The sequence below is a fragment of the Hyla sarda genome, unplaced genomic scaffold, assembly GCF_029499605.1.
Source record: "Hyla sarda isolate aHylSar1 unplaced genomic scaffold, aHylSar1.hap1 scaffold_1012, whole genome shotgun sequence".
In the NCBI taxonomy this organism is placed as follows: Eukaryota; Metazoa; Chordata; class Amphibia; order Anura; family Hylidae; genus Hyla; species Hyla sarda.
In genome coordinates this window covers 38,190-63,475 of record NW_026607631.1, presented here as the reverse complement: position 1 = coordinate 63,475, position 25,286 = coordinate 38,190, and the positions used below count along the sequence as shown (strand labels likewise).

At 45.6% G+C, this 25,286-nt stretch overlaps 10 non-coding genes and 2 pseudogenes across 10 annotated transcripts; all 12 read right to left on the bottom strand.

Annotated features, from left to right (window-relative positions):
- LOC130298660 (U2 spliceosomal RNA) lies at window positions 1-191 on the bottom strand. The gene has a single exon (XR_008849986.1). It is a non-coding gene; the product is annotated as a U2 spliceosomal RNA (small nuclear RNA).
- A 2,091-nt stretch (window positions 192-2,282) lies between these two features.
- Window positions 2,283-2,473, bottom strand: LOC130298646 (U2 spliceosomal RNA). Its single transcript, XR_008849973.1, has one exon. It is a non-coding gene; the product is annotated as a U2 spliceosomal RNA (small nuclear RNA).
- Window positions 2,474-4,569: 2,096 nt separating this feature from the next.
- Window positions 4,570-4,760, bottom strand: LOC130298645 (U2 spliceosomal RNA). Its single transcript, XR_008849972.1, has one exon. It is a non-coding gene; the product is annotated as a U2 spliceosomal RNA (small nuclear RNA).
- Window positions 4,761-6,853: 2,093 nt separating this feature from the next.
- On the bottom strand, window positions 6,854-7,042 carry LOC130298670 (U2 spliceosomal RNA). Its single transcript, XR_008849994.1, has one exon. It is a non-coding gene; the product is annotated as a U2 spliceosomal RNA (small nuclear RNA).
- A 1,419-nt stretch (window positions 7,043-8,461) lies between these two features.
- Window positions 8,462-8,590, bottom strand: LOC130298686 (U2 spliceosomal RNA; annotated as a pseudogene).
- A 2,088-nt stretch (window positions 8,591-10,678) lies between these two features.
- On the bottom strand, window positions 10,679-10,869 carry LOC130298656 (U2 spliceosomal RNA). The gene has a single exon (XR_008849982.1). It is a non-coding gene; the product is annotated as a U2 spliceosomal RNA (small nuclear RNA).
- Window positions 10,870-12,963: 2,094 nt separating this feature from the next.
- On the bottom strand, window positions 12,964-13,154 carry LOC130298644 (U2 spliceosomal RNA). The gene has a single exon (XR_008849971.1). It is a non-coding gene; the product is annotated as a U2 spliceosomal RNA (small nuclear RNA).
- A 2,097-nt stretch (window positions 13,155-15,251) lies between these two features.
- Window positions 15,252-15,442, bottom strand: LOC130298689 (U2 spliceosomal RNA). Its single transcript, XR_008850001.1, has one exon. It is a non-coding gene; the product is annotated as a U2 spliceosomal RNA (small nuclear RNA).
- A 2,094-nt stretch (window positions 15,443-17,536) lies between these two features.
- On the bottom strand, window positions 17,537-17,727 carry LOC130298664 (U2 spliceosomal RNA). The gene has a single exon (XR_008849990.1). It is a non-coding gene; the product is annotated as a U2 spliceosomal RNA (small nuclear RNA).
- Window positions 17,728-19,826: 2,099 nt separating this feature from the next.
- On the bottom strand, window positions 19,827-20,012 carry LOC130298673 (U2 spliceosomal RNA). Its single transcript, XR_008849997.1, has one exon. It is a non-coding gene; the product is annotated as a U2 spliceosomal RNA (small nuclear RNA).
- A 694-nt stretch (window positions 20,013-20,706) lies between these two features.
- On the bottom strand, window positions 20,707-20,866 carry LOC130298681 (U2 spliceosomal RNA; annotated as a pseudogene).
- Window positions 20,867-22,942: 2,076 nt separating this feature from the next.
- LOC130298669 (U2 spliceosomal RNA) lies at window positions 22,943-23,128 on the bottom strand. Its single transcript, XR_008849993.1, has one exon. It is a non-coding gene; the product is annotated as a U2 spliceosomal RNA (small nuclear RNA).
- Window positions 23,129-25,286: the final 2,158 nt, after the last annotated feature.

Genomic DNA, 25,286 nt, shown 5'->3' with positions numbered 1-25,286 from the left:
GGGTGGTGCACTGTACCTGAAGATACTGCCATATCGGGTCAATGCATAGGGCGACGGAAGCAAGCTTCGAAATCGGCCCCCGTTCTCAAAAATCCATTTAATATATGGTCCCCAGATAGGGGACGTATCAGATATTAAACTGATAAGAACAGATACTACACTTGATCTTAGCCAAAAGGCCGAGAAGCGATAACCGTGAAAGGGGCGGGCCCAACAAGGTGCCCTTCATGGGCACTATCACTGCTTGCTGTCAGGGAGGCTGCCAGACAATTTTCCATGCACACTCTGGGCTGGGGGGCAGTCAACCACCAGTACACACAGCAGAACCTAAACCCATACCATTATTGCTAAGCAGCAAGACAGGGGCCCATTGCACTCCCACGGGGCCTTTTTAAATGCAATCCATAACCCGGATTTGCCAGGAACCCTTCTTACTCCTCCTACTTGCATGTGACACTGGGCTTAGGATCTGCATAGGAAACACACACACAAGCACACACCTACCTTTGTTGCCTGCAGATGCCTCCTTGGCTGTCCCCAAACGGTATCAAACCAACACCCACGGGAAGCTGTAAGCATAGAGGACATGCCTGCACCCCATTGGACTTACCTGTGTGGGTTAAACCCGGGTTATTTGACAACCTATGGCGGTGATGGTTCTGCTCAGGCAGAGCAGTGCTGATGCTCCTCATAAAGCTGTCGCTGCTGTGAAGGTTCTAGGTGACATCACAAATCCCTATGGTTACATACACAACAAAGCTGGGTTGTTGTTGTTTACACTCTGCAAGGCCTGTGGAAGTGAGTGACATCATAGCACTGTAGTTCTGAGGGTTCTAGATGGATGCAACAATCTCCTGTTGCTTCTACGAAGGCCATAATAGACGACATCACCAAACAGCTCCATAGTCACATACACAGCAAAGGAGAGATGTTGTTTACACCTAGTGATGTCAGTGGTATTGAGTGACATCACAGCACAGTGCTAAGGCTCCTGGGCCTGGACACAGCAGCGGCTGCAATATCTCAACGGAGAATACGTTTATATATATGTGTGTGTGTGCGCGTATATATATATATATATATATATATATATATATATATATATATATATCTCCGCCGAAATCACTTTTAAACCCATTTCCACCTTTTTTTCCCTTCTCTTCCTCTTACTTTTTTTTCACGTTTTTTTAAGTTTTTCTCCTTTTCGCCTCTTTTCTGGGCGTATTATTCTTCTTTTTCTTCTTTTTTTTCGTCTAATGCATACCCCATCAGTGCAGCAATGCTTATTCAATACCGCCAGCAGATGGAGACACTGGGGGATAATTTTCTAAGGATTTATACTGATTTTTCCTGTCTGAATTTGTCGCACAGAAAGTTGCAGGCCAAATATGTGTGACATTTCTGCGACTTTAGCTTCTAGAGCATTTTTACAACATTATACATAGGTGCTGAATACATAAAAAGCGACTGTTCAGCGACAGACAAGTCGCATCGGCTGAAAGTAGGCCAGAATGTCAGTCCATGTTGGAGCAGGTTTAGATACAGTCTAAAGTATAGATCTCAAAGTCTGTGCACAGAATTTAGCAAGGGCCTCGCACCTTCTGATGCATCAGGTAGGTGCACAATAGCATAGCCTAACCCTCTGTACTTTGGTCTATATTGATGCGGGACATAGACAGCCAGCTGATGACCAATCCATTAGTGCAATGGATGGCTGGAAGCATTTGTCTTTGCCTTTGCAATACCACAGAAGCAATGCATGGTCAATGTACAGCAATGACACACCTGTGTGAACAGCCAGGAGACCCCCCCCCCCCCCATGTTATGTTACATAGTTACATAGTTAGTACGGTCGAAAAAAGACATATGTCCATCAAGTTCAACCAGGGAATTAAGGGGTAGGGGTGTGGCGCGATATTGGGGAAGGGATGAGATTTTATATTTCTTCATAAGCATTAATCTTATTTTGTCAATTAGGAACATTCAGCACCCACCCGCTATCAAGGCAGCTGCCTATCATGTCATGCCCTACCTGCACAGGTGTGCTGGCTACTCAAATGATCCAATTAAGGAGGCCATTTAGTCAGCAGCAGCAGAAGTCCTGTGCCTGGACGCTCCAACAGCGGCCAGACACAAGCAGAAGCAGAAGCAGCAGAAGCAGCAGCAGCACCACCTTTTGTTTTTTGGCTGCAGCAGCAGCAAGGCCCACAGGGCTGGCTAGCTGGCTAGCCAGCAAGCAGGTAGCAATGAAAGTAGGAATCTTTCTTTTTAACCCTGTAAGGGGGTGGTGCACTGTACCCGAAGATACTGCCATATCGGGTCAATGCATAGGGCGACGGAAGCAAGCTTCGAAATCGGCCCCCGTTCTCAAAAATCCATTTAATATATGGTCCCCAGATAGGGGACGTATCAGATATTAAACTGATAAGAACAGATACTACACTTGATCTTAGCCAAAAGGCCGAGAAGCGATAACCGTGAAAGGGGCGGGCCCAACAAGGTGCCCTTCATGGGCACTATCACTGCTTGCTGTCAGGGAGGCTGCCAGACAATTTTCCATGCACACTCTGGGCTGGGGGGCAGTCAACCACCAGTACACACAGCAGAACCTAAACCCATACCATTATTGCTAAGCAGCAAGACAGGGGCCCATTGCACTCCCACGGGGCCTTTTTAAATGCAATCCATAACCCGGATTTGCCAGGAACCCTTCTTACTCCTCCTACTTGCATGTGACACTGGGCTTAGGATCTGCATAGGAAACACACACACAAGCACACACCTACCTTTGTTGCCTGCAGATGCCTCCTTGGCTGTCCCCAAACGGTATCAAACCAACACCCACGGGAAGCTGTAAGCATAGAGGACATGCCTGCACCCCATTGGACTTACCTGTGTGGGTTAAACCCGGGTTATTTGACAACCTATGGCGGTGATGGTTCTGCTCAGGCAGAGCAGTGCTGATGCTCCTCATAAAGCTGTCGCTGCTGTGAAGGTTCTAGGTGACATCACAAATCCCTATGGTTACATACACAACAAAGCTGGGTTGTTGTTGTTTACACTCTGCAAGGCCTGTGGAAGTGAGTGACATCATAGCACTGTAGTTCTGAGGGTTCTAGATGGATGCAACAATCTCCTGTTGCTTCTATGAAGGCCATAATAGACGACATCACCAAACAGCTCCATAGTCACATACACAGCAAAGGAGAGATGTTGTTTACACCTAGTGATGTCAGTGGTATTGAGTGACATCACAGCACAGTGCTAAGGCTCCTGGGCCTGGACACAGCAGCGGCTGCAATATCTCAACGGAGAATACGTTTATATATATGTGTGTGTGTGCGCGTATATATATATATATATATATATATATATATATATATATATATATATTTCTCCGCCGAAATCACTTTTAAACCCATTTCCACCTTTTTTTCCCTTCTCTTCCTCTTACTTTTTTTTCACGTTTTTTTACGTTTTTCTCCTTTTCGCCTCTTTTCTGGGCGTATTATTCTTCTTTTTCTTCTTTTTTTTCGTCTAATGCATACCCCATCAGTGCAGCAATGCTTATTCAATACCGCCAGCAGATGGAGACACTGGGGGATAATTTTCTAAGGATTTATACTGATTTTTCCTGTCTGAATTTGTCGCACAGAAAGTTGCAGGCCAAATATGTGTGACATTTCTGCGACTTTAGCTTCTAGAGCATTTTTACAACATTATACATAGGTGCTGAATACATAAAAAGCGACTGTTCAGCGACAGACAAGTCGCATCGGCTGAAAGTAGGCCAGAATGTCAGTCCATGTTGGAGCAGGTTTAGATACAGTCTAAAGTATAGATCTCAAAGTCTGTGCACAGAATTTAGCAAGGGCCTCGCACCTTCTGATGCATCAGGTAGGTGCACAATAGCATAGCCTAACCCTCTGTACTTTGGTCTATATTGATGCGGGACATAGACAGCCAGCTGATGACCAATCCATTAGTGCAATGGATGGCTGGAAGCATTTGTCTTTGCCTTTGCAATACCACAGAAGCAATGCATGGTCAATGTACAGCAATGACACACCTGTGTGAACAGCCAGGAGACCCCCCACCCCCCCCCCATGTTATGTTACATAGTTACATAGTTAGTACGGTCGAAAAAAGACATATGTCCATCAAGTTCAACCAGGGAATTAAGGGGTAGGGGTGTGGCGCGATATTGGGGAAGGGATGAGATTTTATATTTCTTCATAAGCATTAATCTTATTTTGTCAATTAGGAACATTCAGCACCCACCCGCTATCAAGGCAGCTGCCTATCATGTCATGCCCTACCTGCACAGGTGTGCTGGCTACTCAAATGATCCAATTAAGGAGGCCATTTAGTCAGCAGCAGCAGAAGTCCTGTGCCTGGACGCTCCAACAGCGGCCAGACACAAGCAGAAGCAGAAGCAGCAGAAGCAGCAGCAGCACCACCTTTTGTTTTTTGGCTGCAGCAGCAGCAAGGCCCACAGGGCTGGCTAGCTGGCTAGCCAGCAAGCAGGTAGCAATGAAAGTAGGAATCTTTCTTTTTAACCCTGTAAGGGGGTGGTGCACTGTACCCGAAGATACTGCCATATCGGGTCAATGCATAGGGCGACGGAAGCAAGCTTCGAAATCGGCCCCCGTTCTCAAAAATCCATTTAATATATGGTCCCCAGATAGGGGACGTATCAGATATTAAACTGATAAGAACAGATACTACACTTGATCTTAGCCAAAAGGCCGAGAAGCGATAACCGTGAAAGGGGCGGGCCCAACAAGGTGCCCTTCATGGGCACTATCACTGCTTGCTGTCAGGGAGGCTGCCAGACAATTTTCCATGCACACTCTGGGCTGGGGGGCAGTCAACCACCAGTACACACAGCAGAACCTAAACCCATACCATTATTGCTAAGCAGCAAGACAGGGGCCCATTGCACTCCCACGGGGCCTTTTTAAATGCAATCCATAACCCGGATTTGCCAGGAACCCTTCTTACTCCTCCTACTTGCATGTGACACTGGGCTTAGGATCTGCATAGGAAACACACACACAAGCACACACCTACCTTTGTTGCCTGCAGATGCCTCCTTGGCTGTCCCCAAACGGTATCAAACCAACACCCACGGGAAGCTGTAAGCATAGAGGACATGCCTGCACCCCATTGGACTTACCTGTGTGGGTTAAACCCGGGTTATTTGACAACCTATGGCGGTGATGGTTCTGCTCAGGCAGAGCAGTGCTGATGCTCCTCATAAAGCTGTCGCTGCTGTGAAGGTTCTAGGTGACATCACAAATCCCTATGGTTACATACACAACAAAGCTGGGTTGTTGTTGTTTACACTCTGCAAGGCCTGTGGAAGTGAGTGACATCATAGCACTGTAGTTCTGAGGGTTCTAGATGGATGCAACAATCTCCTGTTGCTTCTATGAAGGCCATAATAGACGACATCACCAAACAGCTCCATAGTCACATACACAGCAAAGGAGAGATGTTGTTTACACCTAGTGATGTCAGTGGTATTGAGTGACATCACAGCACAGTGCTAAGGCTCCTGGGCCTGGACACAGCAGCGGCTGCAATATCTCAACGGAGAATACGTTTATATATATGTGTGTGTGTGCGCATATATATATATATATATATATATATATATATATATATATATATATATATATATTTCTCCGCCGAAATCACTTTTAAACCCATTTCCACCTTTTTTTCCCTTCTCTTCCTCTTACTTTTTTTTCACGTTTTTTTACGTTTTTCTCCTTTTCGCCTCTTTTCTGGGCGTATTATTCTTCTTTTTCTTCTTTTTTTTCGTCTAATGCATACCCCATCAGTGCAGCAATGCTTATTCAATACCGCCAGCAGATGGAGACCATGGGGGATAATTTTCTAAGGATTTATACTGATTTTTCCTGTCTGAATTTGTCGCACAGAAAGTTGCAGGCCAAATATGTGTGACATTTCTGCGACTTTAGCTTCTAGAGCATTTTTACAACATTATACATAGGTGCTGAATACATAAAAAGCGACTGTTCAGCGACAGACAAGTCGCAATTGGCTGAAAGTAGGCCAGAATGTCAGTCCATGTTGGAGCAGGTTTAGATACAGCCTAAAGTATAGATCTCAAAGTCTGTGCACAGAATTTAGCAAGGGCCTCGCACCTTCTGATGCATCAGGTAGGTGCACAATAGCATAGCCTAACCCTCTGTACTTTGGTCTATATTGATGCGGGACATAGACAGCCAGCTGATGACCAATCCATTAGTGCAATGGATGGCTGGAAGCATTTGTCTTTGCCTTTGCAATACCACAGAAGCAATGCATGGTCAATGTACAGCAATGACACACCTGTGTGAACAGCCAGGAGACCCCCCCCCCCCCATGTTATGTTACATAGTTACATAGTTAGTACGGTCGAAAAAAGACATATGTCCATCAAGTTCAACCAGGGAATTAAGGGGTAGGGGTGTGGCGCGATATTGGGGAAGGGATGAGATTTTATATTTCTTCATAAGCATTAATCTTATTTTGTCAATTAGGAACATTCAGCACCCACCCGCTATCAAGGCAGCTGCCTATCATGTCATGCCCTACCTGCACAGGTGTGCTGGCTACTCAAATGATCCAATTAAGGAGGCCATTTAGTCAGCAGCAGCAGAAGTCCTGTGCCTGGACGCTCCAACAGCGGCCAGACACAAGCAGAAGCAGAAGCAGCAGAAGCAGCACCACCTTTTGTTTTTTGGCTGCAGCAGCAGCAAGGCCCACAGGGCTGGCTAGCTGGCTAGCCAGCAAGCAGGTAGCAATGAAAGTAGGAATCTTTCTTTTTAACCCTGTAAGGGGGTGGTGCACTGTACCCGAAGATACTGCCATATCGGGTCAATGCATAGGGCGACGGAAGCAAGCTTCGAAATCGGCCCCCGTTCTCAAAAATCCATTTAATATATGGTCCCCAGATAGGGGACGTATCAGATATTAAACTGATAAGAACAGATTTTTAAGTTAACCCTCAGAACTCCATCAGAGCTCTAAGTTCTTATTTGAGCTTGATTTTTTTTTGTTCATCATCAGGAAAACCGTTTTTCTTTATTTCTTTATCTTTTTTAACAATAAAAGAAACCATATTTAAAACATAAAAAAATATTTTACCAAAACTAACCATGCAATATTTCACCAAAGAGGTTTACCAAAAGGTCATTCCTCTTCTCCATGCAAAAACCATCAAGAACTCTAGGAAACCACAAGTTATTGCACCTCTCTGCATCTCACTTTTAGCTGGAACCGCCAGCCACGCCGGAACTTTGTATGTTTCCACAAATCTATCCACATCTGCGTGAAACGAACGATAAACTTTATCCCTTGCTTCATTGATTTTGTATCCCAATCTTTCTTTTAGACTACCCAAATCCTTGTCAAAGGCCTTTTTCTCTTTATTTGTCACACTCTCGAAAACAACATCAAGAGAGCCTCCATACCTTACCGGTATAAATTCATCTTCTTCATTTTCTTTCCTTTTCTTCTCCTCCACCACTTTTCTAGTTGGAGCTTCTTCCCCTTCCGGTTCTTCACTCACCTCAATTTCCTCCTCTCTATTTCTTTTCATACCCTCCTTCTTCTTCTTCTTCCTCTTAGGACACGTGCCTACCAGATGCCCCTCATCACCACATAGGTGACATTTTTTCTTTTCTTTACATGCTTCTGGTTCATGGCCTTCTCCTTGACATTTATAGCACCACAAGATGTCGCAGAAATCTTTCCTATGCCCGTACTTCTTACACTTTCGACAAAAGTCGTCCATGCCAGAAAAGAACAGGTCCCCATTAACTGTACCAATCTTAAAACGACCAGGCGGATACATTAGCCTTCCATCAGGTGCTTTCTGAAACTTTACTTGAAATTTCCACTTCGTCGTCCAAAGACCGAATTGATTATATATCTTGCCTTTTGGCTTCACCTCCTCACAGAATCTGGAAAGGAACAAAACAATCTCCTCTTCTGGGATATACGGACTGTACATCCTTACAGTTAGAAGTCTTTCCTGCGTCGGAAAATGGGGAGTAATCTCTACCCCTCCCAACACAGGGTGCGACTTCCACAGCAATGCTTTATTGCAGAACATACCACAGTCCTCCTCCGAAACCAGAACCACGTCATAGATACCACTTCTTGGAAATTCCAGCATGGATAAAATCTGTTCCTTCTTCAGCTCAAAGAGCTTGAACAAAATCTCTTCCACTACGAAAAATAAGCCTCTCTCCTTCTTCTCAGGGTCCAAAAGAGTAACACGAACTCCATTTCGTAGTCTGGCGTAGCTAGGTACACCTACAGCAGGATCTTCTGTCTTGCCAGCCTCCTCCATCGCAGAACAAAACACCTCCCCTACTGCAAGCAGGTAGGTGGTGATCGCTCCTCGTTGCCCGGGGACTAAGCCGCTACCCTGATGTCAGCAAGGGGGTTTAGTCCCTCCAAAAGATGGAACGATCCCCCAGGGAAAAGGAGCGGGTACCCCGGGCACCTTCCAGCCAGATCAAGCAAGCAAATACTACACTTGATCTTAGCCAAAAGGCCGAGAAGCGATAACCGTGAAAGGGGCGGGCCCAACAAGGTGCCCTTCATGGGCACTATCACTGCTTGCTGTCAGGGAGGCTGCCAGACAATTTTCCATGCACACTCTGGGCTGGGGGGCAGTCAACCACCAGTACACACAGCAGAACCTAAACCCATACCATTATTGCTAAGCAGCAAGACAGGGGCCCATTGCACTCCCACGGGGCCTTTTTAAATGCAATCCATAACCCGGATTTGCCAGGAACCCTTCTTACTCCTCCTACTTGCATGTGACACTGGGCTTAGGATCTGCATAGGAAACACACACACAAGCACACACCTACCTTTGTTGCCTGCAGATGCCTCCTTGGCTGTCCCCAAACGGTATCAAACCAACACCCACGGGAAGCTGTAAGCATAGAGGACATGCCTGCACCCCATTGGACTTACCTGTGCGGGTTAAACCCGGGTTATTTGACAACCTATGGCGGTGATGGTTCTGCTCAGGCAGAGCAGTGCTGATGCTCCTCATAAAGCTGTCGCTGCTGTGAAGGTTCTAGGTGACATCACAAATCCCTATGGTTACATACACAACAAAGCTGGGTTGTTGTTGTTTACACTCTGCAAGGCCTGTGGAAGTGAGTGACATCATAGCACTGTAGTTCTGAGGGTTCTAGATGGATGCAACAATCTCCTGTTGCTTCTATGAAGGCCATAATAGACGACATCACCAAACAGCTCCATAGTCACATACACAGCAAAGGAGAGATGTTGTTTACACCTAGTGATGTCAGTGGTATTGAGTGACATCACAGCACAGTGCTAAGGCTCCTGGGCCTGGACACAGCAGCGGCTGCAATATCTCAACGGAGAATACGTTTATATATATGTGTGTGTGTGCGCGTATATATATATATATATATATATATATATATATATATATATATTTCTCCGCCGAAATCACTTTTAAACCCATTTCCACCTTTTTTTCCCTTCTCTTCCTCTTACTTTTTTTTCACGTTTTTTTACGTTTTTCTCCCTTTCGCCTCTTTTCTGGGCGTATTATTCTTCTTTTTCTTCTTTTTTTTCGTCTAATGCATACCCCATCAGTGCAGCAATGCTTATTCAATACCGCCAGCAGATGGAGACACTGGGGGATAATTTTCTAAGGATTTATACTGATTTTTCCTGTCTGAATTTGTCGCACAGAAAGTTGCAGGCCAAATATGTGTGACATTTCTGCGACTTTAGCTTCTAGAGCATTTTTACAACATTATACATAGGTGCTGAATACATAAAAAGCGACTGTTCAGCGACAGACAAGTCGCATCGGCTGAAAGTAGGCCAGAATGTCAGTCCATGTTGGAGCAGGTTTAGATACAGTCTAAAGTATAGATCTCAAAGTCTGTGCACAGAATTTAGCAAGGGCCTCGCACCTTCTGATGCATCAGGTAGGTGCACAATAGCATAGCCTAACCCTCTGTACTTTGGTCTATATTGATGCGGGACATAGACAGCCAGCTGATGACCAATCCATTAGTGCAATGGATGGCTGGAAGCATTTGTCTTTGCCTTTGCAATACCACAGAAGCAATGCATGGTCAATGTACAGCAATGACACACCTGTGTGAACAGCCAGGAGACCCCCCCCCCCCCATGTTATGTTACATAGTTACATAGTTAGTACGGTCGAAAAAAGACATATGTCCATCAAGTTCAACCAGGGAATTAAGGGGTAGGGGTGTGGCGCGATATTGGGGAAGGGATGAGATTTTATATTTCTTCATAAGCATTAATCTTATTTTGTCAATTAGGAACATTCAGCACCCACCCGCTATCAAGGCAGCTGCCTATCATGTCATGCCCTACCTGCACAGGTGTGCTGGCTACTCAAATGATCCAATTAAGGAGGCCATTTAGTCAGCAGCAGCAGCAGTCCTGTGCCTGGACGCTCCAACAGCGGCCAGACACAAGCAGAAGCAGAAGCAGCAGAAGCAGCAGCAGCACCACCTTTTGTTTTTTGGCTGCAGCAGCAGCAAGGCCCACAGGGCTGGCTAGCTGGCTAGCCAGCAAGCAGGTAGCAATGAAAGTAGGAATCTTTCTTTTTAACCCTGTAAGGGGGTGGTGCACTGTACCCGAAGATACTGCCATATCGGGTCAATGCATAGGGCGACGGAAGCAAGCTTCGAAATCAGCCCCCGTTCTCAAAAATCCATTTAATATATGGTCCCCAGATAGGGGACGTATCAGATATTAAACTGATAAGAACAGATACTACACTTGATCTTAGCCAAAAGGCCGAGAAGCGATAACCGTGAAAGGGGCGGGCCCAACAAGGTGCCCTTCATGGGCACTATCACTGCTTGCTGTCAGGGAGGCTGCCAGACAATTTTCCATGCACACTCTGGGCTGGGGGGCAGTCAACCACCAGTACACACAGCAGAACCTAAACCCATACCATTATTGCTAAGCAGCAAGACAGGGGCCCATTGCACTCCCACGGGGCCTTTTTAAATGCAATCCATAACCCGGATTTGCCAGGAACCCTTCTTACTCCTCCTACTTGCATGTGACACTGGGCTTAGGATCTGCATAGGAAACACACACACAAGCACACACCTACCTTTGTTGCCTGCAGATGCCTCCTTGGCTGTCCCCAAACGGTATCAAACCAACACCCACGGGAAGCTGTAAGCATAGAGGACATGCCTGCACCCCATTGGACTTACCTGTGTGGGTTAAACCCGGGTTATTTGACAACCTATGGCGGTGATGGTTCTGCTCAGGCAGAGCAGTGCTGATGCTCCTCATAAAGCTGTCGCTGCTGTGAAGGTTCTAGGTGACATCACAAATCCCTATGGTTACATACACAACAAAGCTGGGTTGTTGTTGTTTACACTCTGCAAGGCCTGTGGAAGTGAGTGACATCATAGCACTGTAGTTCTGAGGGTTCTAGATGGATGCAACAATCTCCTGTTGCTTCTATGAAGGCCATAATAGACGACATCACCAAACAGCTCCATAGTCACATACACAGCAAAGGAGAGATGTTGTTTACACCTAGTGATGTCAGTGGTATTGAGTGACATCACAGCACAGTGCTAAGGCTCCTGGGCCTGGACACAGCAGCGGCTGCAATATCTCAACGGAGAATACGTTTATATATATGTGTGTGTGTGCGCGTATATATATATATATATATATATATATATATATATATATATATATATTCTCCGCCGAAATCACTTTTAAACCCATTTCCACCTTTTTTTCCCTTCTCTTCCTCTTACTTTTTTTTCACGTTTTTTTACGTTTTTCTCCTTTTCGCCTCTTTTCTGGGCGTATTATTCTTCTTTTTCTTCTTTTTTTTCGTCTAATGCATACCCCATCAGTGCAGCAATGCTTATTCAATACCGCCAGCAGATGGAGACACTGGGGGATAATTTTCTAAGGATTTATACTGATTTTTCCTGTCTGAATTTGTCGCACAGAAAGTTGCAGGCCAAATATGTGTGACATTTCTGCGACTTTAGCTTCTAGAGCATTTTTACAACATTATACATAGGTGCTGAATACATAAAAAGCGACTGTTCAGCGACAGACAAGTCGCATCGGCTGAAAGTAGGCCAGAATGTCAGTCCATGTTGGAGCAGGTTTAGATACAGTCTAAAGTATAGATCTCAAAGTCTGTGCACAGAATTTAGCAAGGGCCTCGCACCTTCTGATGCATCAGGTAGGTGCACAATAGCATAGCCTAACCCTCTGTACTTTGGTCTATATTGATGCGGGACATAGACAGCCAGCTGATGACCAATCCATTAGTGCAATGGATGGCTGGAAGCATTTGTCTTTGCCTTTGCAATACCACAGAAGCAATGCATGGTCAATGTACAGCAATGACACACCTGTGTGAACAGCCAGGAGACCCCCCCCCCCCCCCCATGTTATGTTACATAGTTACATAGTTAGTACGGTCGAAAAAAGACATATGTCCATCAAGTTCAACCAGGGAATTAAGGGGTAGGGGTGTGGCGCGATATTGGGGAAGGGATGAGATTTTATATTTCTTCATAAGCATTAATCTTATTTTGTCAATTAGGAACATTCAGCACCCACCCGCTATCAAGGCAGCTGCCTATCATGTCATGCCCTACCTGCACAGGTGTGCTGGCTACTCAAATGATCCAATTAAGGAGGCCATTTAGTCAGCAGCAGCAGCAGTCCTGTGCCTGGACGCTCCAACAGCGGCCAGACACAAGCAGAAGCAGAAGCAGCAGAAGCAGCAGCAGCACCACCTTTTGTTTTTTGGCTGCAGCAGCAGCAAGGCCCACAGGGCTGGCTAGCTGGCTAGCCAGCAAGCAGGTAGCAATGAAAGTAGGAATCTTTCTTTTTAACCCTGTAAGGGGGTGGTGCACTGTACCCGAAGATACTGCCATATCGGGTCAATGCATAGGGCGACGGAAGCAAGCTTCGAAATCAGCCCCCGTTCTCAAAAATCCATTTAATATATGGTCCCCAGATAGGGGACGTATCAGATATTAAACTGATAAGAACAGATACTACACTTGATCTTAGCCAAAAGGCCGAGAAGCGATAACCGTGAAAGGGGCGGGCCCAACAAGGTGCCCTTCATGGGCACTATCACTGCTTGCTGTCAGGGAGGCTGCCAGACAATTTTCCATGCACACTCTGGGCTGGGGGGCAGTCAACCACCAGTACACACAGCAGAACCTAAACCCATACCATTATTGCTAAGCAGCAAGACAGGGGCCCATTGCACTCCCACGGGGCCTTTTTAAATGCAATCCATAACCCGGATTTGCCAGGAACCCTTCTTACTCCTCCTACTTGCATGTGACACTGGGCTTAGGATCTGCATAGGAAACACACACACAAGCACACACCTACCTTTGTTGCCTGCAGATGCCTCCTTGGCTGTCCCCAAACGGTATCAAACCAACACCCACGGGAAGCTGTAAGCATAGAGGACATGCCTGCACCCCATTGGACTTACCTGTGTGGGTTAAACCCGGGTTATTTGACAACCTATGGCGGTGATGGTTCTGCTCAGGCAGAGCAGTGCTGATGCTCCTCATAAAGCTGTCGCTGCTGTGAAGGTTCTAGGTGACATCACAAATCCCTATGGTTACATACACAACAAAGCTGGGTTGTTGTTGTTTACACTCTGCAAGGCCTGTGGAAGTGAGTGACATCATAGCACTGTAGTTCTGAGGGTTCTAGATGGATGCAACAATCTCCTGTTGCTTCTATGAAGGCCATAATAGACGACATCACCAAACAGCTCCATAGTCACATACACAGCAAAGGAGAGATGTTGTTTACACCTAGTGATGTCAGTGGTATTGAGTGACATCACAGCACAGTGCTAAGGCTCCTGGGCCTGGACACAGCAGCGGCTGCAATATCTCAACGGAGAATACGTTTATATATATGTGTGTGTGTGCGCGTATATATATATATATATATATATATATATATATATATATATATATATTTCTCCGCCGAAATCACTTTTAAACCCATTTCCACCTTTTTTTCCCTTCTCTTCCTCTTACTTTTTTTTCACGTTTTTTTACGTTTTTCTCCTTTTCGCCTCTTTTCTGGGCGTATTATTCTTCTTTTTCTTCTTTTTTTTCGTCTAATGCATACCCCATCAGTGCAGCAATGCTTATTCAATACCGCCAGCAGATGGAGACACTGGGGGATAATTTTCTAAGGATTTATACTGATTTTTCCTGTCTGAATTTGTCGCACAGAAAGTTGCAGGCCAAATATGTGTGACATTTCTGCGACTTTAGCTTCTAGAGCATTTTTACAACATTATACATAGGTGCTGAATACATAAAAAGCGACTGTTCAGCGACAGACAAGTCGCATCGGCTGAAAGTAGGCCAGAATGTCAGTCCATGTTGGAGCAGGTTTAGATACAGTCTAAAGTATAGATCTCAAAGTCTGTGCACAGAATTTAGCAAGGGCCTCGCACCTTCTGATGCATCAGGTAGGTGCACAATAGCATAGCCTAACCCTCTGTACTTTGGTCTATATTGATGCGGGACATAGACAGCCAGCTGATGACCAATCCATTAGTGCAATGGATGGCTGGAAGCATTTGTCTTTGCCTTTGCAATACCACAGAAGCAATGCATGGTCAATGTACAGCAATGACACACCTGTGTGAACAGCCAGGAGACCCCCCCCCCCCCCCCCCATGTTATGTTACATAGTTACATAGTTAGTACGGTCGAAAAAAGACATATGTCCATCAAGTTCAACCAGGGAATTAAGGGGTAGGGGTGTGGCGCGATATTGGGGAAGGGATGAGATTTTATATTTCTTCATAAGCATTAATCTTATTTTGTCAATTAGGAACATTCAGCACCCACCCGCTATCAAGGCAGCTGCCTATCATGTCATGCCCTACCTGCACAGGTGTGCTGGCTACTCAAATGATCCAATTAAGGAGGCCATTTAGTCAGCAGCAGCAGAAGTCCTGTGCCTGGACGCTCCAACAGCGGCCAGACACAAGCAGAAGCAGAAGCAGCAGAAGCAGCAGCAGCACCACCTTTTGTTTTTTGGCTGCAGCAGCAGCAAGGCCCACAGGGCTGGCTAGCTGGCTAGCCAGCAAGCAGGTAGCAATGAAAGTAGGAATCTTTCTTTTTAACCCTGTAAGGGGGTGGTGCACTGTACCCGAAGATACTGCCATATCGGGTCAATGCATAGGGCGACGGAAGCAAGCTTCGAAATCGGCCCCCGTTCTCAAAAATCCATTTAATATATGGTCCCCAGATAGGGGACGTATCAGATATTAAACTGATAAGAACAGATACTACACTTGATCTTAGCCAAAAGGCCGAGAAGCGATAACCGTGAAAGGGGCGGGCCCAACAAGGTGCCCTTCATGGGCACTATCACTGCTTGCTGTCAGGGAGGCTGCCAGACAATTTTCCATGCACACTCTGGGCTGGGGGGCAGTCAACCACCAGTACACACAGCAGAACCTAAACCCATACCATTATTGCTAAGCAGCAAGACAGGGGCCCATTGCACTCCCACGGGGCCTTTTTAAATGCAATCCATAACCCGGATTTGCCAGGAACCCTTCTTACTCCTCCTACTTGCATGTGACACTGGGCTTAGGATCTGCATAGGAAACACACACACAAGCACACACCTACCTTTGTTGCCTGCAGATGCCTCCTTGGCTGTCCCCAAACGGTATCAAACCAACACCCACGGGAAGCTGTAAGCATAGAGGACATGCCTGCACCCCATTGGACTTACCTGTGTGGGTTAAACCCGGGTTATTTGACAACCTATGGCGGTGATGGTTCTGCTCAGGCAGAGCAGTGCTGATGCTCCTCATAAAGCTGTCGCTGCTGTGAAGGTTCTAGGTGACATCACAAATCCCTATGGTTACATACACAACAAAGCTGGGTTGTTGTTGTTTACACTCTGCAAGGCCTGTGGAAGTGAGTGACATCATAGCACTGTAGTTCTGAGGGTTCTAGATGGATGCAACAATCTCCTGTTGCTTCTATGAAGGCCATAATAGACGACATCACCAAACAGCTCCATAGTCACATACACAGCAAAGGAGAGATGTTGTTTACACCTAGTGATGTCAGTGGTATTGAGTGACATCACAGCACAGTGCTAAGGCTCCTGGGCCTGGACACAGCAGCGGCTGCAATATCTCAACGGAGAATACGTTTATATATATGTGTGTGTGTGCGCGTATATATATATATATATATATATATATATATATATATATATTCTCCGCCGAAATCACTTTTAAACCCATTTCCACCTTTTTTTCCCTTCTCTTCCTCTTACTTTTTTTTCACGTTTTTTTACGTTTTTCTCCTTTTCGCCTCTTTTCTGGGCGTATTATTCTTCTTTTTCTTCTTTTTTTTCGTCTAATGCATACCCCATCAGTGCAGCAATGCTTATTCAATACCGCCAGCAGATGGAGACACTGGGGGATAATTTTCTAAGGATTTATACTGATTTTTCCTGTCTGAATTTGTCGCACAGAAAGTTGCAGGCCAAATATGTGTGACATTTCTGCGACTTTAGCTTCTAGAGCATTTTTACAACATTATACATAGGTGCTGAATACATAAAAAGCGACTGTTCAGCGACAGACAAGTCGCATCGGCTGAAAGTAGGCCAGAATGTCAGTCCATGTTGGAGCAGGTTTAGATACAGTCTAAAGTATAGATCTCAAAGTCTGTGCACAGAATTTAGCAAGGGCCTCGCACCTTCTGATGCATCAGGTAGGTGCACAATAGCATAGCCTAACCCTCTGTACTTTGGTCTATATTGATGCGGGACATAGACAGCCAGCTGATGACCAATCCATTAGTGCAATGGATGGCTGGAAGCATTTGTCTTTGCCTTTGCAATACCACAGAAGCAATGCATGGTCAATGTACAGCAATGACACACCTGTGTGAACAGCCAGGAGACCCCCCCCCCCCCATGTTATGTTACATAGTTACATAGTTAGTACGGTCGAAAAAAGACATATGTCCATCAAGTTCAACCAGGGAATTAAGGGGTAGGGGTGTGGCGCGATATTGGGGAAGGGATGAGATTTTATATTTCTTCATAAGCATTAATCTTATTTTGTCAATTAGGAACATTCAGCACCCACCCGCTATCAAGGCAGCTGCCTATCATGTCATGCCCTACCTGCACAGGTGTGCTGGCTACTCAAATGATCCAATTAAGGAGGCCATTTAGTCAGCAGCAGCAGAAGTCCTGTGCCTGGACGCTCCAACAGCGGCCAGACACAAGCAGAAGCAGAAGCAGCAGAAGCAGCAGAAGCAGCAGCAGCACCACCTTTTGTTTTTTGGCTGCAGCAGCAGCAAGGCCCACAGGGCTGGAAAGCTGGCTAGCCAGCAAGCAGGTAGCAATGAAAGTATGAATCTTTCTTTTTAACCCTGTAAGGGGGTGGTGCACTGTACCCGAAGATACTGCCATATCGGGTCAATGCATAGGGCGACGGAAGCAAGCTTCGAAATCGGCCCCCGTTCTCAAAAATCCATTTAATATATGGTCCCCAGATAGGGGACGTATCAGATATTAACCGGATAAGAACAGATACTACACTTGATCTTAGCCAAAAGGCCGAGAAGCGATAACCGTGAAAGGGGCGGGCCCAACAAGGTGCCCTTCATGGGCACTATCACTGCTTGCTGTCAGGGAGGCTGCCAGACAATTTTCCATGCACACTCTGGGCTGGGGGGCAGTCAACCACCAGTACACACAGCAGAACCTAAACCCATACCATTATTGCTAAGCAGCAAGACAGGGGCCCATTGCACTCCCACGGGGCCTTTTTAAATGCAATCCATAACCCGGATTTGCCAGGAACCCTTCTTACTCCTCCTACTTGCATGTGACACTGGGCTTAGGATCTGCATAGGAAACACACACACAAGCACACACCTACCTTTGTTGCCTGCAGATGCCTCCTTGGCTGTCCCCAAACGGTATCAAACCAACACCCACGGGAAGCTGTAAGCATAGAGGACATGCCTGCACCCCATTGGACTTACCTGTGTGGGTTAAACCCGGGTTATTTGACAACCTATGGCGGTGATGGTTCTGCTCAGGCAGAGCAGTGCTGATGCTCCTCATAAAGCTGTCGCTGCTGTGAAGGTTCTAGGTGACATCACAAATCCCTATGGTTACATACACAACAAAGCTGGGTTGTTGTTGTTTACACTCTGCAAGGCCTGTGGAAGTGAGTGACATCATAGCACTGTAGTTCTGAGGGTTCTAGATGGATGCAACAATCTCCTGTTGCTTCTATGAAGGCCATAATAGACGACATCACCAAACAGCTCCATAGTCACATACACAGCAAAGGAGAGATGTTGTTTACACCTAGTGATGTCAGTGGTATTGAGTGACATCACAGCACAGTGCTAAGGCTCCTGGGCCTGGACACAGCAGCGGCTGCAATATCTCAACGGAGAATACGTTTATATATATGTGTGTGTGTGCGCGTATATATATATATATATATATATATATATATATATATATATATATTTCTCCGCCGAAATCACTTTTAAACCCATTTCCACCTTTTTTTCCCCTTCTCTTCCTCTTACTTTTTTTTCACGTTTTTTTACGTTTTTCTCCTTTTCGCCTCTTTTCTGGGCGTATTATTCTTCTTTTTCTTCTTTTTTTTCGTCTAATGCATACCCCATCAGTGCAGCAATGCTTATTCAATACCGCCAGCAGATGGAGACACTGGGGGATAATTTTCTAAGGATTTATACTGATTTTTCCTGTCTGAATTTGTCGCACAGAAAGTTGCAGGCCAAATATGTGTGACATTTCTGCGACTTTAGCTTCTAGAGCATTTTTACAACATTATACATAGGTGCTGAATACATAAAAAGCGACTGTTCAGCGACAGACAAGTCGCATCGGCTGAAAGTAGGCCAGAATGTCAGTCCATGTTGGAGCAGGTTTAGATACAGTCTAAAGTATAGATCTCAAAGTCTGTGCACAGAATTTAGCAAGGGCCTCGCACCTTCTGATGCATCAGGTAGGTGCACAATAGCATAGCCTAACCCTCTGTACTTTGGTCTATATTGATGCGGGACATAGACAGCCAGCTGATGACCAATCCATTAGTGCAATGGATGGCTGGAAGCATTTGTCTTTGCCTTTGCAATACCACAGAAGCAATGCATGGTCAATGTACAGCAATGACACACCTGTGTGAACAGCCAGGAGACCCCCCCCCCCCATGTTATGTTACATAGTTACATAGTTAGTACGGTCGAAAAAAGACATATGTCCATCAAGTTCAACCAGGGAATTAAGGGGTAGGGGTGTGGCGCGATATTGGGGAAGGGATGAGATTTTATATTTCTTTATAAGCATTAATCTTATTTTGTCAATTAGGAACATTCAGCACCCACCCGCTATCAAGGCAGCTGCCTATCATGTCATGCCCTACCTGCACAGGTGTGCTGGCTACTCAAATGATCCAATTAAGGAGGCCATTTAGTCAGCAGCAGCAGAAGTCCTGTGCCTGGACGCTCCAACAGCGGCCAGACACAAGCAGAAGCAGAAGCAGCAGAAGCAGCAGAAGCAGCAGCAGCACCACCTTTTGTTTTTTGGCTGCAGCAGCAGCAAGGCCCACAGGGCTGGAAAGCTGGCTAGCCAGCAAGCAGGTAGCAATGAAAGTAGGAATCTTTCTTTTTAACCCTGTAAGGGGGTGGTGCACTGTACCCGAAGATACTGCCATATCGGGTCAATGCATAGGGCGACGGAAGCAAGCTTCGAAATCGGCCCCCGTTCTCAAAAATCCATTTAATATATGGTCCCCAGATAGGGGACGTATCAGATATTAAACTGATAAGAACAGATTTTTTTTTTTTTTTTTTTTTTCTAAAGCCGAGGAACGTGCTTTCGATTCACCCAAAGTGCAAGAAAAAGTGCAAACGTGTTACACTAAAAAAACGTGCACAAAGGATGCGGTCTATCGCAAGCCCTTCTCCGATAGGAGAGAGGCCCCCCAACAAACCTTACCCTTCGCCTCCGGACCAAAAGGTACCTGCGAGGTTCCAGGTTCGATGTCCCTTTTCGCCGAAGCTACTAGGGGACCACAAATGCTCCCGGCATCCCCCTTGGCGTTGGCCAAGGTATCTGCCCGCAGAGCCGATTACGGTAGGTACCCTGCCAAAGCAGGAGTACCTGGGGTGTTTGCAGGGAGGTGCGGAACCTAATGGCCACACACACCTCCCCTAGACCGCCAGGAGGGACACCCAGAAGGGCTACCGCATCCTGACAAATCCTGTGAACACACAACACGCAAAAAGTGACACAGTGAGACAAAAAAAGAAATAAATAAGTGAATGTGTGCAGATATACTGCCCGGACATCCGGCCGGATCTATAAAAATTTCTCTGATCCTAGCCAGAAGGCCGGGAATCAAGAGGTGAGTGCCACAAGGTGAAGAGATTATGGTGCCCGTGCTTCAACTCAGTGAGCCTATTCTCCCAGTGAGTTTCGGCACCTCGGGGTCACCACTCCCCGAGGCACAAAAGTACCTCGGCTCTAGACCCTCTCAGCCTCATGGCGAGACCCGGAGGGAACAGGTCACATCGGGGCAGCCGTCGAGCTGATTCCTCAGAACCAGCCCCGGAAAGCCCTGGTACACCTGCATCCTCCATGCAGCACCCATCCCCACCAGCATGAAAACTGATAAGAACAGATACTACACTTGATCTTAGCCAAAAGGCCGAGAAGCGATAACCGTGAAAGGGGCGGGCCCAACAAGGTGCCCTTCATGGGCACTATCACTGCTTGCTGTCAGGGAGGCTGCCAGACAATTTTCCATGCACACTCTGGGCTGGGGGGCAGTCAACCACCAGTACACACAGCAGAACCTAAACCCATACCATTATTGCTAAGCAGCAAGACAGGGGCCCATTGCACTCCCACGGGGCCTTTTTAAATGCAATCCATAACCCGGATTTGCCAGGAACCCTTCTTACTCCTCCTACTTGCATGTGACACTGGGCTTAGGATCTGCATAGGAAACACACACACAAGCACACACCTACCTTTGTTGCCTGCAGATGCCTCCTTGGCTGTCCCCAAACGGTATCAAACCAACACCCACGGGAAGCTGTAAGCATAGAGGACATGCCTGCACCCCATTGGACTTACCTGTGTGGGTTAAACCCGGGTTATTTGACAACCTATGGCGGTGATGGTTCTGCTCAGGCAGAGCAGTGCTGATGCTCCTCATAAAGCTGTCGCTGCTGTGAAGGTTCTAGGTGACATCACAAATCCCTATGGTTACATACACAACAAAGCTGGGTTGTTGTTGTTTACACTCTGCAAGGCCTGTGGAAGTGAGTGACATCATAGCACTGTAGTTCTGAGGGTTCTAGATGGATGCAACAATCTCCTGTTGCTTCTATGAAGGCCATAATAGACGACATCACCAAACAGCTCCATAGTCACATACACAGCAAAGGAGAGATGTTGTTTACACCTAGTGATGTCAGTGGTATTGAGTGACATCACAGCACAGTGCTAAGGCTCCTGGGCCTGGACACAGCAGCGGCTGCAATATCTCAACGGAGAATACGTTTATATATATGTGTGTGTGTGCGCGTATATATATATATATATATATATATATATATTTCTCCGCCGAAATCACTTTTAAACCCATTTCCACCTTTTTTTCCCCTTCTCTTCCTCTTACTTTTTTTTCACGTTTTTTTACGTTTTTCTCCTTTTCGCCTCTTTTCTGGGCGTATTATTCTTCTTTTTCTTCTTTTTTTTCGTCTAATGCATACCCCATCAGTGCAGCAATGCTTATTCAATACCGCCAGCAGATGGAGACACTGGGGGATAATTTTCTAAGGATTTATACTGATTTTTCCTGTCTGAATTTGTCGCACAGAAAGTTGCAGGCCAAATATGTGTGACATTTCTGCGACTTTAGCTTCTAGAGCATTTTTACAACATTATACATAGGTGCTGAATACATAAAAAGCGACTGTTCAGCGACAGACAAGTCGCATCGGCTGAAAGTAGGCCAGAATGTCAGTCCATGTTGGAGCAGGTTTAGATACAGTCTAAAGTATAGATCTCAAAGTCTGTGCACAGAATTTAGCAAGGGCCTCGCACCTTCTGATGCATCAGGTAGGTGCACAATAGCATAGCCTAACCCTCTGTACTTTGGTCTATATTGATGCGGGACATAGACAGCCAGCTGATGACCAATCCATTAGTGCAATGGATGGCTGGAAGCATTTGTCTTTGCCTTTGCAATACCACAGAAGCAATGCATGGTCAATGTACAGCAATGACACACCTGTGTGAACAGCCAGGAGACCCCCCCCCCCCATGTTATGTTACATAGTTACATAGTTAGTACGGTCGAAAAAAGACATATGTCCATCAAGTTCAACCAGGGAATTAAGGGGTAGGGGTGTGGCGCGATATTGGGGAAGGGATGAGATTTTATATTTCTTCATAAGCATTAATCTTATTTTGTCAATTAGGAACATTCAGCACCCACCCGCTATCAAGGCAGCTGCCTATCATGTCATGCCCTACCTGCACAGGTGTGCTGGCTACTCAAATGATCCAATTAAGGAGGCCATTTAGTCAGCAGCAGCAGAAGTCCTGTGCCTGGACGCTCCAACAGCGGCCAGACACAAGCAGAAGCAGAAGCAGCAGAAGCAGCAGCAGCACCACCTTTTGTTTTTTGGCTGCAGCAGCAGCAAGGCCCACAGGGCTGGCTAGCTGGCTAGCCAGCAAGCAGGTAGCAATGAAAGTAGGAATCTTTCTTTTTAACCCTGTAAGGGGGTGGTGCACTGTACCCGAAGATACTGCCATATCGGGTCAATGCATAGGGCGACGGAAGCAAGCTTCGAAATCGGCCCCCGTTCTCAAAAATCCATTTAATATATGGTCCCCAGATAGGGGACGTATCAGATATTAAACTGATAAGAACAGATAAGGTTTCAACAAAATTTTATTGAATAAATAAGAAACCATACAGAATTTAAAATGCAAAATAATAAAAGGTTCACAAAAGTTTTAAAATACAAATAATAAAACCAGTTATAAAAGGAGAAAAAATAAAAATGGCAGGATAAAACATTATACAAATGTCATAAAAACTGATTATATTGTTATTTCGTTCCATAGAGGCAGACACCACATGGATGCTGCCTCGCTGGCCCCCAACTGTTTCTTGTCTCTTAGGTAATAGATGTACATCTCACTCAGGGCCAGCTTTATACAGTTTTTAACATCAATAAAATCATGTTTAAAAAGTAAGATGTTCCTAACTTTCCAGATGGCATTTTTAAAACAATTAATAATCATCCAGCAGATCATCTGCTGTTTAAAATTGGGGCAGTTAAAAAGACCGTAAAAGACACATTCGTGATTAAAATCTTTTAGGCCGCAGGCCCACTTCAAAAGTGGGCCTACCTTCCTCCAAAGCTCCCGTGCAAAAGGGCAGTTCCAAAATATGTGCAGCACCGTTTCGTCCACTCCGCAGCCATCTCTCGGGCACTTGGCTCTCGCCACCAGTCCTCGCCTGTGCTGGAACTCACGAGTAGGGAGGCACTGGTGGACGATTGCCCAGGCAAGATCCCTGTGTACATTCGCCAGAAACTTCCCGTACACGTTCCGCCATACCTTTTTGGATCTTGCCTGTGTGAAATTGGACACTGCCAGGGTAACCTCACTCCGCCTGAGGACCTTTGATACCTTTCTCTGGTCCCCCAGTATGTCAGGCTCCAAATCTTGGAGACCTAGGAGCCTGACTGTCTTTTCCAACACCACATAATGTTTTGGGGGACACAGAAGCACCGGAGCGTTCAGAGGGATGCGCAACCATCTTTTAAAAACCATGCCCGCAGCGTACCTTAAAAAGCAGCTAAAAATGCCATCGGATTTAATAATTTTAAAACAGAAACAGAAATACTTTATGTAAAAGAAAGTAAAAAGGTTAGGAACATCTTTCCCGCCATTATCTTTACTTTTGTACATAAAATCACGCTTTAATTTCTCCATTTTTGAACCCCATAAAAAAGTAAAAACAATTCTAGTTACTTTTTTAATGTATAAAATAGATGGAGGAAATACCATGGCAATGTATAGCATAATAGGGAGTAAAACCATCTTTATTATTAAAATCTTCCCCTCCATGGTAAGGTTTCTAAGATTCCACATTAAAATCTTCTTCTCCATCTTAGCTATAGCTGAATCCCAGTTAGGGCTCCCATCATTGACCTGGTTAAAAACAATACCTAAAACTTTAATTTGATCCTGTTGCATTGTGACTCCTGGGGTGATGGATGAATCCCAGGAGCCAATATAAAAACAGTCACATTTATCTGTGTTTAGCTTAAAACCAGAGACCTCGCAGAAATAGCTGGTGTTCCTCAATGCCCCCCTCATGGATGGAGAGTCCGGGCACAGTATGGTGACATCATCCATGTACCCCAACACCTTTAGATGGGTCCCTCCTCCACCAGGTATCGGTACGCCTCTTACTACCCGGTCTTTTCTGAGGAGGGCCATCAGTGGTTCGATTGCGCAAATAAAAAGGAGTGGGGACAGGGGGCAGCCCTGTTTGACACCTGATAAAAGAGGAACACCGCTGGTTAAAAAGCCATTAACAGAGACTTGACTAAAACAGGATCGGTATAAAAGCATGATTCGGCTTAAAATCGTTTCAGGCACTGCCATCTTTTTAAGAACTAAAAACAGGTATTCATGGGAGACCCTATCAAAGGCTTTTTCAAAGTCTAAGGATAAAATTGCTACAGTTTGATTTCTATCCTTAAAATACCATAAAACATCTCTTAAAATATTTAGGGATTCAGCTATAGACCTTCCAGGTACCCCACAAACCTGATTTGGGTGAATTAATTTATGAATAAAAGGTTTAAAACGGACAGCTAATAACTTGGCTAAAACTTTATAATCGACATTTAAAAGTGTGATGGGGCGCCAATTTTTTAGCATATCCTTTTCACCCTTTTTAAAAAGTAATGATACAATCCCCCTCCTCCAGGAAGGGGGAAGTTCATTAACAATAAAAGTTTCTTTATACAATAAAACCATATCATCCTTTAAAATATCCCAAAAAGCTAAATAAAATTCGATGGGTAAACCATCTTCCCCAGGGG